The 19,947-nt window shown below is 40.2% G+C and overlaps 1 long non-coding RNA gene across 1 annotated transcript; it reads left to right on the top strand.

Annotated features, from left to right (window-relative positions):
• Nucleotides 1–7,380: 7,380 nt before the first annotated feature.
• On the top strand, nucleotides 7,381–19,103 carry LOC117515152. The gene is made up of 3 exons (XR_004562083.1): nucleotides 7,381–7,391; nucleotides 11,255–11,258; nucleotides 19,014–19,103. It is a non-coding gene; the product is annotated as an uncharacterized LOC117515152 (long non-coding RNA).
• Nucleotides 19,104–19,947: the final 844 nt, after the last annotated feature.

Raw genomic sequence — 19,947 nt, 5'->3', positions numbered from 1 at the left:
TAAAATAAAAAGACTAAAAGCATGAAGACCAGTGAGCTGTCTGTGGGGGAAGAACATGTCTTCAGCATGCAGCAAAAACAAATGAATTGGCCTTGTTGTTCCAATACTTGCAGAAGGGACTGTAAGTAACTGCAATCACGTCTGCACATCCTACATTTGTTCCTGTGTTGTTTGCGGCTTTAATGTTGATACTTTATCACAAAAGCACTATTACCTTGGAACAGTTCTCTCATGGTTATACATAGATTACAGAGTATTACGAGGATGAAACGGTAACAAAACAAAAATGTCAGGGAACTCGGCTGTAAAGAAAGCAAAACAATAAAAAGAGTGAGTGGGATTCTTGGTATCTTGTTGCCTTTGGTATCTGTTTTTGTCATTTAACAGTGATGTATGCAGCAGACGGCGATATAGAAGAAACATTTCTGTTACACACAGTGGAATAGCAACTTTCAGCTGAAGAAGAGTCTATAAGTGCTTCAGAATTGTGAGTGTGTCTTGCTGGCTTCCCTCACTTGTCTCCTTCTTGCAACCTACCGCAAACATATTTAGCATACAGTATCCTACTGTTAGTATTGCTGAATAGTGAGACCAGCTATGTTGTAGGGCTTACAGTGGCACTAACAAAAAGACAGAAGGTTGAGCTGGGGGTGGCAGAGCTGAAGATGTTGAGATTCTCTTTGGGAGTCACGACGATGGACAGGTTTAGGAATGAACATATCAGAGGGACAGCTCAGGTGGGACAATTTGGAGAGAAAGGCAGACAGGCGAGACTGAGATGGTTTGGACATGTACAGGGGAGGGATCCAGGGTACATAGGGAGAAGGATGCTGAGGATGGAGCCACCAGGGAGGAGGAGAAGAGGGAGGCTAAAGAGGAGGTTTATGGATGTGGTGAGGGAGGACATGCAGGTGGTTGGCGTGACAGAGGAAGATACAGAGGACAGGGTGAGACGGAAAGGATTGGTATTAATTTTTATATTTAATTTGTATGATTACATTTGGCCTCTGTAAATGAGGGGTTTGCCATTTCCGTAATTGTAAAAAAAATAGACCAAAGTAAAATAAATCAAATAAACAACCTGCATGGACAAATGCAGCTGTCCAATTTTGTTAAAAATAAATATAAATAAATAAGTAAAAAGTCAGCAATTAGTGCAGCGTTGTTAGTGTTACTGATTTACCACTGTGGGGCGCTACACACACATCACCTATGTGATCCACTGAACAGTGGCAATGATGTGAACACACCTCAAGTCGGGAGCAGAAAACCTTAACTGGAGTCCTTTTTTGTTTGCTACATCATTCTGAATTAGTTTGTAATCTAGAAACAAGATGACACATGTTGAACAGACATCTCGCTCCACCTGGAAGATCGTTGTTTGTAGTTGGACATCACACATGATTTTGCTTCTAAAGGTGCACTGCTTTATGTTTCGTCGCCTCGGCCTCTCTCTCATCTCTGAACTCTTGTTACACTGTCAGATATTGTTCTGAGAAATAACCTCAAGTCTTTTTTTTTCTGGCATGACAGGATTATGTGCTTTTGCTAAACACAGTAATCAGGAGAAGGTAGCTGAACTAATGGCCTGCTGAGCACAAGATTGCAGCAACCTATGGAACTGATATTTTTATCTTTTTACAAAGAAAATCAGTGCATTATGAGCAAACTTTGAACTTGATTCAAAAGAGCTTTTAATGCTGCACAGCCATTTGTGCCACTAAGACACAAAGTGTGGAAGGCGTAGCATCAATAATGTTCACCTTCACAGCACCGCTCCAGACACCAGGAGTACAAGAAAAGTGAACAAATGGCAGTGATTATATAACATGAGTGACAGTGTAACACCGGGGAAAATTGCTTACCATAAGCAGGTCATTTTTTTCACCTTGGTCATTTGGTCCCCAAGTCGGAAAACCTATGACTGGCTTATTGCCTCAGTTCCTGTGGTGTAACAGTAGCGCTAACATCACCACGCTGCCAATACGTGTGCACATACTAATTAAATAATACAAAAAGTTTACTTCACAGAAATACTGAAGCACATACTTCTTCGATGATCCATTAGGGCAGTTCGCTGCACAACAACCATTTTGTCTCAGATATTTTTATTTCTGCTGTGAATCTGTACATTCTAACATGGGCTTCTATAGGAATTAACTCCATTTTGGAGCCTATCTCAAGCAGCCAGTCAAGGAACTGCAAGATTTTTATTCATTTCTGTATTTACTTAATTTCAGAGAGCCTGAGGTTGGAGCTTGGAAAAAAAACAAACATGCACCCTGTACAAAGCAGTGATTAGAATGTAGTCAGATCAAATAAAATGTTTGTTTTTTGACTCCTAATGCAATAAAGACACGCACATCCAAAACATGTAAAAAGCCGTGCAGGACCATAAAAAATTATATCAAAGATAGAGACCGAATGATCCGCACAGCCACAGTGCTCTGATACAGAAAAAGCTTTATTTAATGAAAATGCGACCTACCCTTCATCTGACGAAAAACGTTAAGCTTTTTCTGTATTGGAGTGCTGTGGCTATGCGGATCATTCGGTCTCTATCTTTGTTTTTTGACTCCTCCCAGTTGCTCGGGTCACCACAGTGTGACCAATTACAACACCAGAGTGGGATTTGTTTTATGTCGGATGAAGCCCTTCCTGGCGCAACTCCAACTGAACATGGGGAAACACACACTGCACCTGGTTTTCTCAAGTGGTCTACCAACCAATTACTCATCAGCGTCTACTTTACTTGACTTCTGAGAGCTGAAGGCATCACGTGTACACATAGCAGAATGGCTGCCACTAAAATGAAATAAAACAGCACAGACAGACAGATATAGTCCATTACTCTAGTTTTTAGGCAGGACAGCTCAAAAATAATAAATGCTGTCATTTTGTAACTCACCACATTAAAAGGGTATACACTGTGGATAAATCTTGTTAAATTTGGTGAACTCTGATGAAAACTCAGGTGAAAAAGTAACTCTTTCTCTGATGTGATATCAAATAGAGATGTCTGCCACCTGCTGGATGGTGAGTGTATGGTGTATTGATGATGGATTGGAAACAGGTGGTTGTCGGTGAGACAGGCAGACTATTTCTGTGCAGAAATCTAGAAATTCAGATAAGTAAATTTTATTTGATCCTGTTTTACATTGATTTTGTATGAATGTAGTCAAAGCAGACTCTTCTTTCTCCCTCTGTTTCTCTCATCACATGTGGTTGAAGCTACATGTAGCTTGAAATGAGCTGGTTTCATTTTGAAAGCCTGAGACTGGTGGCCAACAAGGCCAATGCTACTTGTTTTTCTTTTTTGGTGGGGTCTTCAATTAAACCCCCCTGTCCACATGTCCCATTAAGTTGCAGGGGGTGTTGGATATTTTACAAACATAAAACATAACATTCTTTTCTTTTCTTTTTAAATGTCCATTTATGTCTTTTTAAAAATCCATAAATTCCTTGCAATTGAACATTGAGAAACATTGTTCTTAAACTGTTGGACTATTTTTTTCCCACACAGTTGGTCACAAAGTGGTGATCCTCGCCCCATCTTTGCTTGTGAATTGTGAATGAGCGGTAAACATAACCCTGTCCCAGCTTTTTTGAAACATGTTGCAGGCATCCATTTCAAAATGAGAAAATATTTTCACAAAAACTATAAAGTTTATCAGTTTGAACATTAAATATCTTGTCTTTGTGGTGTATTCAATTAAATATAGTTTGAAGAGGATTTGCAAATCATTGTATTCTATTTTTATTTACATTTTACACAACGTCCCAACTTCAGTGGAATTGGGGTTGTACTTTTGAGAGGTGGGGATGGACTGATGCAGCACTCATGCATGCTCCCAGACCTGACTTGCATCAAATTTACTGCAGATATGAGGTGTGTGTATGTGTTTGGGGGGGGGCTCTTAAAGCAATCAGTAACAAAGTAGATATACATATAGAGTACATACATTGGCCTTGGCAGAGGTTCGGCCTCTGTGAGCGCCCTTTTGATTTAATGACACACAAGCAGGTCTGTTTAGTGAAACTGCTGGACCATTTATAAGGCGCAGCTGTCAGTGTGAGTGAAGCTCCACAATAACTAGGTGAAGGTGGAGACCTCAGTGATATTCTGCTGGCCTATGAAAGCAGTCAGATTGCACGTGAGATGCAAAGTAATAAATGCATTTTTATTTTGCAGAAACTTTAATTTTAAAGGTAATAGTCACTGTTTCAGGCATTTGTGAGAATAAGCCAAACACAATTGCTATAATATTATGAGGATATTGCACATGAAAAACACTGTAATGCACTTTGGCTATGTACTGTAACATCACTCTGAATATTAATTTCCGACTCAGTGTCCTCATGAATCATCTCTATCATCCACATTGTGTTAACTTCTAGATGAACGTGTATCTTTATGCATCTGTTTGTCTGAGTGCCCCAGGGTTTAATCTGTTTAATAATCCTCTGCTGTGATTTAAGAAGGAAAAAAGTGCTACTTCATTTGTCCAATTTCATGGTTGTTTTGTTTAAGCGATAAAAATCATGGCTGCAGCTGAAGCGTTAAATTTCTAGAAGAAATAGCATTGTCTTCTTCCAATCATGTTCTCTTCCGCTATTCAGAAGGATTAAAAAAAAAAATCCAATCGGAGACGCTCGGTAACAGCGTTCCTTATCACAGCTCATTTCTCCTTGTATCAAATTTGCTGTTCCATAACTGCATTGTTCTCCAACTCCTTTCTGGTGTGGATCTAAATGAATTCCTATTTGATTTATGAATAATTCTTCTTCTATTTGGAATAATGAGCAGTGTCCAAAAATCAAAGAGTGACTCCAGTAGATATATATATATATATATATATATATATATATATATATATATATATATATATATATATATATATATATATATATATATATGCTCTGAGAATACTGTTGGAAAAGTACAGAGAAGGACAGAAAGAGTTACATTGTGTGTTTGTGGACTTAGAAAAAGCTTATGATAGGGTGCCAAGAGAAGAGTTGTGGCATTGTATGAGGAAGTCTGGAGTGGCAGAGAAGTATGTTAGGGTAGTACAGGACATGTACAAGAATAGTGTGACAGCGGTGAGATGCGCAGTCGGAATGACAGACTCATTTAAGGTGGAGGTGGGATTACACCATGGATCAGCTCTGAGTCCTTTCTTGTTTGCAGTGGTGATGGACAGGTTGACAGATGAGATCAGACAGGAGTCCCCATGGACTATGATGTTTGCAGATGACATTGTGATCTGTAGTGAGAGTAGAGAGCAAGTTGAGTCTAGTCTGGAGAGGTGGAGATATGCTTTGGAGAGAAGGGGAATGAAAGTCAGTAGAAGCAAGACTGAGTACATGTGTGTGAATGAGAGGGAGCCCAGTGGAATAGTGCGGTTACAAGGAGTAGAAGTGGTGAAAGTAGATGAGTTTAAATATTTGGGGTCAACTGTTCAAAGTAATGGAGAGTGTGGTAGAGAGGTGAAGAAGAGAGTGCAGGCAGGGTGGAGTGGGTGGAGAAAGGTGGCAGGAGTGATTTGTGACCGAAGAATATCAGCAAGAGTGAAGGGGAAAGTTTACAAGACAGTAGTGAGACCAGCTATGTTGTATGGTTTAGAGACAGTGGCACTAACAAAAAGACAGGAGGCAGAGCTGGAGGTGGCAGAGCTGAAGATGTTGAGATTCTCTTTGGGAGTGACAAGAATGGACAAGATTAGGAATGAACATATCAGAGGGACAGCTCAGGTGGGACGGTTTGGAGACAAAGTCAGAGAGGCGAGATTGAGATGGTTTGGACATGTGCAGAGGAGGGACCCAGGGTATATAGGGAGAAGGATGCCGAGGATGGAGCCACCAGGCAGGAGGAGAAGAGGGAGACCAAAGAGGAGATTCATGGATGTGCTGAGAGAGGACATGCAGGTGGTTGGTGTGACAGAAGAAGATACAGAGGACAGGGTGAGATGGAAACGATTGATCTTCTGTGGCGACCCCTAACGGGAACAGCCGAAAGACAAAGAAGAAGATATATAAAATGAGAATTCCCTGTAGGTCTGCAAATAACAGTTTGAGGGAGACGGATGTCATAAATCAATTACGTCAATGTCAAGTTTTGATCCTGTTTTTTCCCCTTTCTTTTTTCCACCGTCTGCTCCCGCTTTGAGTTATTAGTTGTTTATTTTCATAATGGGTTTATTCGATGATCTGTTTTTCTTTGTCACCTTGTTTCTTTGTAACTTTGTATACTTCCGCCATGGTTCAGTTCCATTCTTGTTTTGTTCAGTCAGTCTGTTTTCATTGTTTATCATTTAGTTATCATCTGCTTATTTTTGCTGTTAACATTTCTGTTATCTGTAGTACCTTAATGTCAGGTTGTCTTTCAGTCTGTTTTACTTATAGTTTATTTCTCAGTCTGTTCCAGTTTAGTTTTGTCTTAGTGTTTAATTCCTATTATTTTCTGATCAGTTTTGATGTAGTTTTTCTTCTGGTTTGCTTTGCTGTTCTAGTTTGTATTGATCATTAGTTGTCATGTCAGTAATTCTCTTCACTGCTCACTTGCACCTGCCTGTCATCCCGTCTTCGTCTGCACTCCTCTCAGTTCTCTTGTATTAATGCCAAGTTTCATTTGTATCACAGTCTTCTTCTCATCACTGCACTCTTATGTCCTGCACCTTTCATCACTGTTGGCCATGCCCCATTTGTCTGTCACTTCCTTGCCCACTTGCCACTGTTTTTTTTTTTTTTGCTTCTCTTTTCCCCTTAGAGTCACCTGACTACGCCCCCCTTCCAGGTCCTTCTCCCACCATGTTAGTCCATGGGCTAAGCAGATTTTTGGTACCACTTAAGCGGAAGAAATGACACTTAGAATCCAGCCTCAGTGTATCATGGCCTACACAAAAATGTATGATAGCCATCCCAGGGTGGTAGCTGTGGCCAGGTAGGGATCAATGAAGAATTACACAGAGGTCAAACTTTAAAAATGCTCCAATCATGTTGAAAACTATATCACATTATTTGTCTGATCATAACGATTCCAAAAAGGTATAGTTTGAACTATCTATGATGGAATGTTCTGGAGTTATGGGGTCAAAACAGCAAAAATGGTGACATGCTGAAATTGACAAAGGTCAGTTTCAGTTTGTATAGGGGTCAATTATTAAAGTTGGTCATCCAGTCAGCCATCCTGTCTATGGCTGATGCTGAGACCCTGATCCATGCATTTATCTCTTCTAGATTGGACTACTGCAATGTTCTATTTTCTGGTTTACTGCAGTCTAGCATTAAGGGGTCTCCAATTGGTTCAAAATGCTGCAGCCAGACTTTTGACACGAAGCAGAAAGTACAACCACATTACACCCATTTTGGCATCCCTTCACTGGCTTCCTGTCCCAGTGAGATCAGATTTTAAGGTTCTGCTACTAACCTATAAAATTATTCATGCACTGGCACCTCCCTACCTAGCTGACCTAATTAAACCTTATGTACCGGCCCGGGCTTTACGTTCTCAGGGTGCAGGACTACTTTGTGTCCCTAAGATGAATAAGAAGTCTGCGGGACACAGAGCTTTCTCTTATCGTGCCCCTGTTCTGTGGAATGATCTCCCGGCGTCAATAAAACAGTCAGATTCTGTGGAGATTTTCAAGTCCAGACTTAAGACGCACTTATTTTTCCTTTCATATGGCTAGCATACTGGTACAGTTTTGTTTTACGCTTTTTACTCTTTTAATTCATTTTATTAGTAATTGGAGCGGGCTGCGGCCTCAACTTTACCTAAATTCCGGGTCTTTTAGTGAAGTTTAGGGCTAGTGGCCGGTGATCACCTTAGTATTTCTCTGTTTTTCTTGTTGTTTAATGCTGGCAAATTATACAGTATTTTTTGTCTTTCTAATGCCCGATTCTGTTTTTTCTCTGTTTAAGGTGCAGCGCCATCCAGAGATGGGACTTGTATTCGTGTTGGCGATCCTCCTGTCCTGTGCGCCAATAGCATTTCTTGTATATTCGTTCGTGAATTGTTCTGTAATTCATATTTGTAGCATGGCCCAAACAGAGGGTCACCCCTTTGAGTCTGGTCTGCTTGAGGTTTCTTCCTCAGAGGGAGTTTTTCCTTACCACTGTTGCTCTGGGGGTTGGTAAGGTTAGACCTTACCTGTGTGAAGCGCTTTGAGGCAACTCTGTTGTGATTTGGCGCTATATAAATATAAATAAATTGAAATTGAAATTGAAAAATTGCTCCAATTTCAGTAAAAAAAAAAATGCAAATTATTGTTTGGGTTAATAGGGTTCTAAAAAGGAATAGTTTGCACCATCTGTCATGCTTAGTTATCATGTTACAGGGTAACATATGTCACATGTCATAGAATTCAATGGATGTTGACCTTGTTTGACCTTTACTTTGGAGACAAAGCATTCAACGCAGTCAGAACTATTCCATTTATTGATCCTTTTATTTCAACCAATAATTTGTATCATTTTTTGCTGAAATTGGAGCAACTTTAACTTTTGACCCCTGTACAAACTGAAACTGACCTTTGTCACCATTTTTGCTGTTTTTACCCCATAACTCCAGAACACTCCATCATAGATAGTCCAAACTATACCTTTTTGGAATTGTTATGATCAGACAAATAATGTGATGTAGTTTTCAACATGATTGGAGCATTTTTAAAGTTTGACCTCTGTGTAATTCTTCACTGACCCCTACCTGGCTACCACTACCACCCTGGGATGGATATCATACATTTTTGTGTAGGCCATGATACACTGAGTGTCATTTTTTTTCCCCTTAAGTGGTACAGATTAGGTTAAAATTCATGACTGGCTCATGGACTATGCGCACCTCGTTATCCAGTGACCACCTGTTCTTATTTAAACTGCTTCTGTTCACTTCCTCTCTGCTCGTTTGTTGATTTCAATCACTTACCAGCACTTTGTCTCGTCCTGTTTATGCCAAAGCCGTGTTTTCGGCTCTGCTTTGTGTACCAGACCCTGCTTTTTGCCTCAGCTCTGATAACCCTGTTTGCTCGTGTACTGACCCTGCTTGTTTTTGACCACATCCTCTGTCTTGTCCCTGCCTGGTACTTTTGCTCCGGACTGCCTTCCTGTTACCGAACCCTTGCCTCAATTAAAAACCATCCTTTTTACTCATACGTCGTGTTTTTGAGCTGTGCCTTGCTTTCGCTCAGCCTGATAGTCATTCAATACGAGGGACCGGTGCAACATATTCCAGTGCTAACTTCACTGACCAACAAAGAAGCCCCTTGACTTTCCTTTAGATCAGTTGCAATAATTGCATTAAGACACCTCCATCGAGCAAACTCGGATATTCAAGGATCAGCACAGGAGTGTTATGCCAGACGTATATCTGAAACAGACCTGCTCTGTTATTTTGTTGCAGATGTAAACTGCAACAAAATAACTGATTGACTGCAGCTGTAAATTCAGTCAATCAGCTTCTTACAAGACTTGGGGTAGGTTCCACATCAAAGCCATCGTGTCATTTGATGAATCTTTGTTCTGTGTTGGCCTGAGGCAACACCAAGTTTCAGCAACTCAGAAGTAAAAATGGGCCGTTAGAAATACTCAACATTTAAAACAAGAGGACTGGAAGAATGATGTGAAAGGCAGCAAGGAACGAATAAAATAAAGATGATAAAGCAGCACGTGCCAGACAAGGTTTATCTCCAGGGCTGGTAGCATGGTGCTGTTCCTGCAGTCTGAAGGCTCCTTTAGGAGGTTAGGGTTAGGCAGTGGTCCAAATTGTTTGGCTGAGAGGGAACACAGAGGATCTGTGCTAATACCTGCTCCGCCTGCTGAATCTCTGTTGGGTAACACCATCCATCATCCTGCTGTTGCCACCAGCACAGTGCAGAAGAAGCAACAGAGACACATGGTATTTTACAGATAGACAGATGTCTGAGGACTGCTCTTGTGCCTTTTCTGTGTATGTCTGAGCTGATTTTAATACAAGTGGTAATAGAAAAGCAGGAAATGTCTGGTCCTTCAGACAGAGATAAATGCCAGGTCTTCTGGGTCTAGTGGGACAAAAAAAAAGTTAATCCAGAGATGTGATCAGCCTTGGCGTCACTGCACAGATACTTCACAGTAGGTACTGACACCCCCCCCCCGACAAAAATTTGGATTTTATTCTCATTAGGGAAGGCCATTATATTAATTTTCTACCCAACTGACAGTTGTAATGCCTCGTTTTATTTCAATGAGAAGTTCTCTGTGGGGCAAAGACCAAATTTATGCTCCATCTCCACACAAACGTACTGTCAGTAGCTCCCTGGTGAAATCGCAATATTAATTTGCAACCTTTAGAAAGACGGGAAGGTTATTCCAGCTACAAATCCTTTTGCAACAATATATTCTGAGATGCTTGTTTACATTTATGCCTTTCTGCACCTGTTGGAATTCTAATAACAATGGAATAAAAGGAGATTTAAAAGCAGTGCACTTTCTTTTTGCATCCCTTTTATATTTATGAAATATTTGTAATGTCCAGCGTTATTTTGACATGTGAAGTCCTCTGAGTTTGAGGGCTGTCTCACTGTGAAATTTAGGTAAAAAAAAAAGAAATGAAAAAAAAAAAAAAGATAATTTAAAGCTAGTTGAATACATTTCCTGGTGATTGAATTCCTGTATCCTGTCCTCTATCAGGGTCTGAAGCAGCTCACCAAGCTTCATCAATATTGGTTCATGGGTTTTTGAATAATTCTGCTGTGAAACAACAAACTAACCAACACACACAGGTGAACACATAACCTTATAGATGCAGGCAAAAATGGTCTCCTTTGGTTTAAAAAAAAAAAAAAAATCCAGATTTCCTGTAGAGGTTCCAGAAATAGTTCTTGTGGTGCAAACGTGGCAATTGAGTTGATGTATTACAGCGGCTGCATCATTCCTCTTTACTTTCATTATTTTGCCCTCAGTCAGCAGTTCCATAATGATGTGCATCACGATTACACTGATTTGGAAGAAGAATGATGAATCAACTCCTGCGACAGAGACGGAGCGGGTCAGGCATCACCAGACATGTCTGGGAAACAAATGCACAGTGAGAATGTGGATCCATTCATTTCTTGGCCGGGCAAGAAAAGAACGACGGGGAGAAAAAAAAAGGCTTCAGCAGCCTTACGGATGTGTGTAGGGCAGCTCAGGAAAGAGACGCTCAGCTGAAAGATAAGTGGAGTCAACTGGTGAAGTAATTCAGCTGACAGCTAATGAGAATGAATGTTCATCTTTATAGGCTCGTTTTCTCTTCCTGCTGGCCTCCACAGATAGACTCCATTTATCTTTTCTCGATGACACCTTCTAATACATTGTTTAGAAGAACAAATGCACCTGTAATAAAATGAAAAACACATTAGTAGCCCACACTGAAGTGGTCGGTTATCAGCAGAGCGCTTCATGAAATGCCCTTTAGTCTCCTTCATCTGTGCTGAGGAAGAAAACAGAAGATCAGGAAACTGCAGGAAACAGGTAGGGAGACTGAACTTAATCAAACGACTCGGCGAGGAACAAAATACCGATAGAAAGAGAGCCGCTTCTTAGAGCATGAGATGAGCAAATGCTGAGAAGAAAATTATGGGCAATGATGCCAGATTTCCAGAGAGAAACAAGCAACTGTGAAAACGAGTTCAAAAAGCATCCCAGTATAACCAATGTCTTAAAACCTTCCATTTAACAGGTTTTCACATTTATTTTATTCTTTTTACATTGTTACAGCGAGAGGAAATTGTGTGTGTGTGTGTGTGTGTGTGTGTGTGTGTGTGTGTGTGTGTGTGTGTGTGTGTGTGTGTGTATATATATATATATATATATATATATATGTACAGTGAGGAAAATAAGTATTTGAACACCCTGCGTTTTTGCAAGTTCATCTTAGGTGCATGTCCACTGTGAGAGACATAATCTAAAAAAAAAAAGTCCGGAATTCACAATGTATGATTTTTTAAATAATTTATTTGTATGTTACTGCTGCAAATAAGTATTTGAACACCTGTGAAAATCAATGTTAATATTTGGTACAGTAGCCTTTGTTTGCAGTTACTGAGGTCAAACGTTTCCTGTAGTTTTTCACCAGGTTTGCACACACTGCAGCAGGGATTTTGGTCCACTCCTCCATACAGATCTTCTCTAGATCTTTCAGGTTTTGAGAATCAGCTCCTTCCAAAGATTTTCTATTGAGTTCAGGTCTAGAGACTGGCCAGGCCACTCCAGGACCTTGAAATGCTTCTTACGGAGCCCCTCCTTAGTTGCCCTGACTGTGTGTTTTGGATCATTGTCATGCTTTAAGACCCAGCCATGACCCAATGCTCAATGCTCTTACTGAGGGAAGGAGGTTGTTCAACAAAATCTCGCAATACATGACCCCATCCATCCTCCCTTCAATACGGTGCAGTCGTCCTGTCCCCATTGCAGAAGAGCACCCCCAGAGTATGGTGTTTCCACCCCCATGTTTCACGGTTGGGATGGTTTTCTTGGGGTTGTTCTCATCCTCTAAACATGGTAAGTGGAGTTGATTCCAAAAAGCTCTATTCTGGTCTCAACTGACCACATGACCTTCTCCCATGCCTCCCCTGAATCATCCAGATGGTCACTGGTGAACTTCAAACGGGCCTGGACATGTGCTGGCTTGAGCAGGGGGACCTTGCTGCCCTGCAGGATTTTAAACCATGACAGCATCATGTGTTACTAATGTAATCTTTGTGACTGTGGTCCCAGCTCTCTTCAGGTCATTGACCAGGTCCTCCTGTGTAGTTCTGAGCTTTCTCAGAATCATCCTTACCTCACAAAATGAGATCTTGCATGGAATCCCAGACTGAGGGAGACTGACAGTCATCTTGTGTTTCTTCCACTTTCTAATAAATAATCATAACAGTTGTTGTCTTCTACCAAGCTGCTTGCCTGTTGTCCTGTAGTCCATCCCAGCCTTGTGCAGGTCTACAGTTTTGTCCCTGGTGACCTTAGACAGCTCTTTGGTCTTGGCTATGGTGGACAGGTTGGAGTGTGATTGATTGTGTGAACAGGTGTCTTTTATACAGGTAACAAGTTCAAACACGTGCAGTTAATACAGGTAAAGAGTGCAGAATAAGAGGGCTTCTTAAAGAAAAATTAACAGGTCTGTGTGAGCCAGAATTCTTGCTGGTTGGTAGGGGATCAAATACTTATTTGTATTAGTAACATACAAATAAATTATTTAAAAAAAAAATCATATATTGTGATTTCCAGATTTTTTTTTTTTAGATTATGTCTCTCACAGTGGACATGCACCTAAGATCAAAATTTCAGACCCCTCCATGATTTCTAAGTGGGAGAACTTGCAAAACCACAGGGTGTTCAAATACTTATTTTCCTCACTGTATATATATGAAGAGTCCAGGAACAAAACGTATCCGATAACAAAATCAATTCTCCTGCAACACCCCATAAATCCTATGGAAATGCAAGTCAAGATGCGGTTTGTATGCAGAACCTCGTAAGCGTCATCCCAGTTTGTGTGCAAAACCACACAGTAAACAGCGCACCACTCACTGGCATGTATCTCGGTCACATGACACAAAGATTGTGGCGCACACGAGAGCTTCTCTAATGCTGTGTTAACACATAATGACGACAAGTCACGAATGCCACGATGTATACATTCTTGGCTGCTGATCACGAATGTGATGATTTGAGGCAGAGGCGTCAGGTGTCCCCAGGAATTGCTGCAACCTGTTACCATGTGTTATGATTAATATAACGTGTTGGTGGAGCATTATCAGGAACCATTACGCACGGTCAAGAATAATGTTCCGTGCTGTTGCGTGCTGTTGCGTGCTATTGTGCATAACAGCGCATCATTAAGTTCTGTCATGTTGTGAATGAGGCGAATTGTCTCCACACACACCCATATCATCCATCAGCTGATGAACAATTCAGATCGCTCCAGTTTGTTCCTCAAAATCCACACCAGAAAAACTTTGTGACTGCATGCTTAGTTGGGCTCTGTGCCATGGAGTGGCGCAGAGAGGAGGAGGAGGCGGAGAGAACCAGATGTGTGGCATCATGCGGCTCTCGTCTGGCTCATTTTCCTAAACATCAGGCACAGCAGCAGGTGGAACATCTGCAGGAGCGCACTGAGGAACATTGGAATGAAACTTTTAGCCGACTTGGTGTCACTGTCCTTCAGCATATATATATATATATATATATATATATATATATATATATATATATATATATATATATATATATATATATATATAGCTACATCGCCAGATAGATAGATAGATCATACAGGCTTCTTTGTTGTTGAAATACACAAAACAAGGTGTTTTATGAACCATCTTTTCCTATGACTTTTGACCAGACTAGTCCAAAACCTAATCACCTCTAGATACCTGTCCAAATAATATTCTCATAATATAATATTCTAATATTCTCTGGAATCACTCAATTCTGAGGAAAAAATTATGGAATCATGAAAAACAAAAGAACGCTCCGACACATCACTAGTATTTTGTTGCACCACCTCTGGCTTTTATAACAGCTTGCAGTCTCTGAGGCATGGACTTAATGAGTGACAAACAGTACTCTTCATCAATCTGGCTCCAACTTTCTCTGACTGCTGTTGCCAGATCAGCTTTGCAGGTTGGAGCCTTGTCATGGACCATTTTCTTCAACTTCCACCAAAGATTTTCAATTGGATTAAGATCCGGACTATTTGCAGGCCATGACATTGACCTATGTGTCTTTTTGCAAGGAATGTTTTTGCAGTTTTTGCTCTATGGCAAGATGCATTATCATCTTGAAAAATGATTTCATCATCCCCAAACATCCTTTCAATTGATGGGATAAGAAAAGTGTCCAAAATATCAACGTAAACGTGTGCATTTATTGTTGATGTAATGACAGCCATCTCCCCAGTGCCTTTACCTGACATGCAGCCCCATATCATCAATGACTGTGGAAATTTACATGTTCTCTTCAGGCAGTCATCTTTATAAATCTCATTGGAACGGCACCAAACAAAGGTTTCAGCATCATCACCTTGCCCAGTGCAGATTCGAGATTCATCACTGAATACGACTTTCATCCAGTCATCCACAGTCCATGATTGCTTTTCCTTAGCCCATTGTAACCTTGTTTTTTTCTGTTTAGGTGTTAATGATGGCTTTCGTTTAGCTTTTCTGTATGTAAATCCCATTTCCTTTAGGCGATTTCTTACAGTTCGGTCACAGACGTTGACTCCAGTTTCCTCCCATTCGTTCCTCATTTGTTTTGTTGTGCATTTTCGATTTTTGAGACATATTGCTTTAAGTTTTCTGTCTTGACGCTTTGATGTCTTCCTTGGTCTACCAGTATGTTTGCCTTTAACAGCCTTCCCATGTTGTTTGTATTTGGTCCAGAGTTTAGACACAGCTGACTGTGAACAACCAACATCTTTTGCAACATTGCGTGATGATTTACCCTCTTTTAAGAGTTTGATAATCCTCTCCTTTGTTTCAATTGACATCTCTCGTGTTGGAGCCATGATTCATGTCAGTCCACTTGGTGCAACAGCTCTCCAAGGTGTGATCACTCCTTTTTGGATGCAGACTAACGAGCAGATGTGATTTGATGCAGGTGTTAGTTTTGGGGATGAAAATTTACAGGGTGATTCCATAATTTATTCCTCAGAATTGAGTGAGTCCATATTTTTTTCCCTCTGCTTGGTCTAAAAAAGTAACCGTTACTGCCACAATTTTTTTTTCCTGATTTCTTATAGTGTTTCTTAAAGCCAGAAAGTTGCCATTTGAAATGACTTTAGTTTTGTGTCATGTCTGTGATCTGCTTTTTTTCTACAAAATTAAACAACTGAATGAACATCCTCCGAGGCCGGTGATTCCATAATTTTTGCCAGGGGTTGTACAAAATCTAATTACCTCTAGATAACCACTGATGTAAATTTATAATTCAAAGGAAATGAAGCAAAGGTTCTACCACAGAGACTTTTAATTTTATTTCTCCTCACATGCTAATTAATATCACTTGCTAGCGAATCAGAAGCAGCTGTTCTCAATTTTGGCATCAATGGTGACCAATACGAAACACTGAAGCTCATTAAAGATGGTAACCCTGACACACCTTTGCCTGTTTACAGACGCTGTATGAGGCTTTGCCTCCTCCACCACGCCACCTCCTGGTTGCTTCCAGATAGGCCTTTTTGTTCTGCTGCCTCTCATTGGTCCCTGTCTATTGCTGGCCTTGCCTCTGCCTCCTCATTGTGTCACCTTCACTGGTTTGTGCATCCTCCTTGGTCGCCGTCCTGTGCCCTCCTCCACCCCACCACCACCACCAGCTGGTCCCTGTCCAACACCTAGGGGTACGCTCTGCCCCTGTCTTCTTCCAACGGCAGGATTTGAGCGTAATATACCCCCACGCCATCAGAAAAAGGGGCCAGCCCCAAAATCTCATTTGTACAATTTTATTTATGAAATAAATGTTCAAGTCATTTACCTCCTGAGTCTTAATGGTAGAAATCTGACCTTCTGCTTTTGAGTTTTTGTGTCCACACACACGCGCACGAGCACACACACACACACACACACACACACACACACACACACACACACACACACACACACACACACACACACACACACACACACACACACTGGAAACAATAACTCATTTTGCTGTATCGTCAGTGTGCACGGTTACAAAGGAAAGGGCATTGTCTCCAGGAATTTAACTGGTTTAGAGTGGCAAGGTGCAGGAGGTTGGTGTTCAAGTAAAAAAAAAACATGGCTGCAGATTTCCCTGTTAGGCTTGATTTATTTGGCTGTGGTCTGTAATAGTAATACAACAAAGTAACAATCAGTATAGCAAACACCATACATCCAATACACAAACATAATCCGATAACTCAAAAAACCTCAGGCTTGTGAGATCATCTGCACTTCCAACACCGCTGTCCATCCATTATCCGCCTCACAATCCAGCTTGTGTTCAGTTTCTTGAACTCTGTGCAAGAATTCAGGAAATGCTTTATTGTTGCAGTGGGAACAGACTGATTGGTGGTGAGTTTTCTGTTGTCAGTGTTTTCAGATGTGTGCATAAGCATTTCCAATTGCCAGATGTGTTTTGCATTTTAAATAAAAGTTTTTTCCCAATGATAACAAGGTATTTTATCTTTAAGTTCAGTGTCTAATGTAGGAAACTGTGTAATGTTCTGCAACAACTGTGTTGAGGAATTGCAAGCAAAGTGCAAAGCAGAAAATGTGTTTAAGGTATTGTTACATTGTGTTTTAGCTATTGCTACAAGACATTTTGGATTTGAAGTTTTAGTCTAAGCATTCACTCTGAGTGTAAGCAGTTGGTAAAAACTGTAATGCATAAACAGTGTGGGCTTTCTAACAACATACACACACACACACACATATATATAAATATATATATGTGTGTGTGTAGTAACCGCTGGAAGTACATATGATGCACTTGAGGAGGTGATGGTCTAGTGGAGACCAGAGGATCCTCAGTTCAAGCCCGATCAAGACCAGACAAATCACTAAGGGCCCTTAATTCCCAATTGCTCCCGCTGTGCAGTTGAGCACCTTGCTTGGCAGCACCCTGACATCGGTGTGTGTGAATAGGTGAATGTGAGGCATCACTGAAAAGCACTTTGAACTTTTGATTCAGATGGAAAAGCACAATTGCATTCCATTTCCATTTATACAGTCCCTTCAGGAATTTGGCATCTTGTAAGTAAAGGAATTAAAGTCATGCAATTTGTTTATTTATTTGTGCAACAACAACCGACACCCCCGCCCCAAAAATTCCTCTTTTTATGCATTAATTTTACATGCCAAGATCACAATATAAAATAGTCTCATTAGAAAATCCATTTTAATGCAGATATGTAATATTGTACTTGCTGTTTGTTTTATTTTCAGAAAATAATGTCATAAATCTTTTCATCACATAATACCTTTATTTGTATCAGACTTCTAAAACAATCCAACGAGCTTCACATCAGTAAATGCAATAAAATACCACAGCTAAATCAGAAGCTTTAAATAATTAAGATTAATTAAAAATAAAAGACTTAAAAGACTTTTAATAGCCAAAAAAATAATAATTACTAATTAATAATTTGTTGCAATTTGAATTGCATATTAAAAGTAAATGTGCTTTATTTTGTATGGGCAACTGTTTGGTTCTCTTCTGTGTTCCCTGTGGTTTTGTGTCCGCTTTCTTTTAGAATGTTTATCCATTCTGCTTGGTAATATCATCTGCTCATATTTCGTGTTCACTGTCCCCACCAGAAACTTGATTCATCCTCATCTTGAGAGCAATTTCATTTCCAAATGTATTTCTGCCACTGTTAGCTGTACAATTTTCAATATTTAACCTGAGATCATTATTATTTATTTATTTTTTCTGAGCTCTGTGATCGTTGTGGACAGATGGTCATGTTACAGCTAAACAAAGAATACTGTCAGTAATAATATATATATATATATATATATATATATATATATATATATATATATATATATATATATACACACACTCAAATTCATAAATATAAAAGAAAGCCTAATAGTAATTAGAACAAGCAAACCTGGCGACATTTTCAGTCAGTTTTCTTCTTTGTAGGGAGAACATTTGATGAGCAATCAGAGGAAGACGTATAAATTGATGTCGAATCAAATGTTATTTTTTTCTTTTTGACAGAGTCCTGTCTTATTTCACAATAAAAGCTTGTCCAAGTTAATCACCAATTTTATTGACGAGCCCTTTTTTTTTTTTAAATTTTAGTCACTATTAACCCAGCATTTCCATCTTTTGTCCTTTGCATTGTTCTTCTCTGGTGTTTGACACACACACACACACACACACACACACACACACACACACACACACACACACACACACACACACACACACACACACACACACACACACACACACACACACACACACACACACACACACACACACACACACCGGAAGATATGTGTGCTCGGGTCCTCTACCAGAGTCCTGGCAGTTTGAGGGTTCAGTGTCTTAGCTGTTCCTAGACCTGCACTCATCTGGACAGAGACCTCTTTGATGTTGTGCCTGGAATCTGCTGGAGCCACGCTTCCAGTTTAGGGGTTACAGCCCCTAGTGCTCCTATTACCACTGTGACCAATTTGGACTTTACCTTCCACATCTGCTCCAGCTGCTCCTTCAGCCTTTGGTACTTCTCTATTTTCTCAAGTTCCTTCTTTCTGATGTTGCTCTCAGCTGGTATTGCCACATTGATCACAATTCAATTTTGGCACTGTCCAATGACATCACCTTTTCAACTCACTGAATCATTAAGAAATACAGAATATGGTACTGTACCTTAAATCTGTCTAGAGCAGGCCGTTCTCCAAACCTGCAAGAAAGTCATGGGATTGATTCCTCCCCTGTGGCCTTTCTGTGTGGAGTTTGCATGTTCTCCTTGTGGTTGTGTGGGTTCCCTCCAGGTGCTCCTGACTTCATGTGATTAAATCTGAGTTCTGAAATACATTTTCTGCAGAGAAATGCAAAGCAATCATTGCTGCTGTACAAACTGACCCCAGGACTGCACCATAATTAATCTCTCAACATGAAAAAATTAATGACTGAACACAGAATACCTTTGCTCTGTGCCTTTTGGTCCGGTAATCTACAAACAGAACCACTGACGGTAGAAAACTCCACTCTGTAACTTTGAAGAAAACTGCCGTGCTGGTTATTACGTTTTCGTCTACAGTCAGTCAATATGAACAAAATGCAGCTCAATCTTTTCTCTGAGGTTTTTTTTGTTTGTTTGTTTTTTTTGCAATTTGCAATTTGCTTTTTATGGCATTACAACACTGCCAAGGATTTAAGGATTTATCCCCCCTTTTTTGTTAAAGAAATCCTCCAGGGAAAACAGCAAAGTGCTTCCAATGAAGGCTT

This window comes from Thalassophryne amazonica, chromosome 8 (assembly GCF_902500255.1).
Source record: "Thalassophryne amazonica chromosome 8, fThaAma1.1, whole genome shotgun sequence".
Taxonomy (NCBI): Eukaryota; Metazoa; Chordata; class Actinopteri; order Batrachoidiformes; family Batrachoididae; genus Thalassophryne; species Thalassophryne amazonica.
Note: the sequence above shows the minus strand (reverse complement) of the source record. Positions and strands in the feature narration are given on the sequence as shown.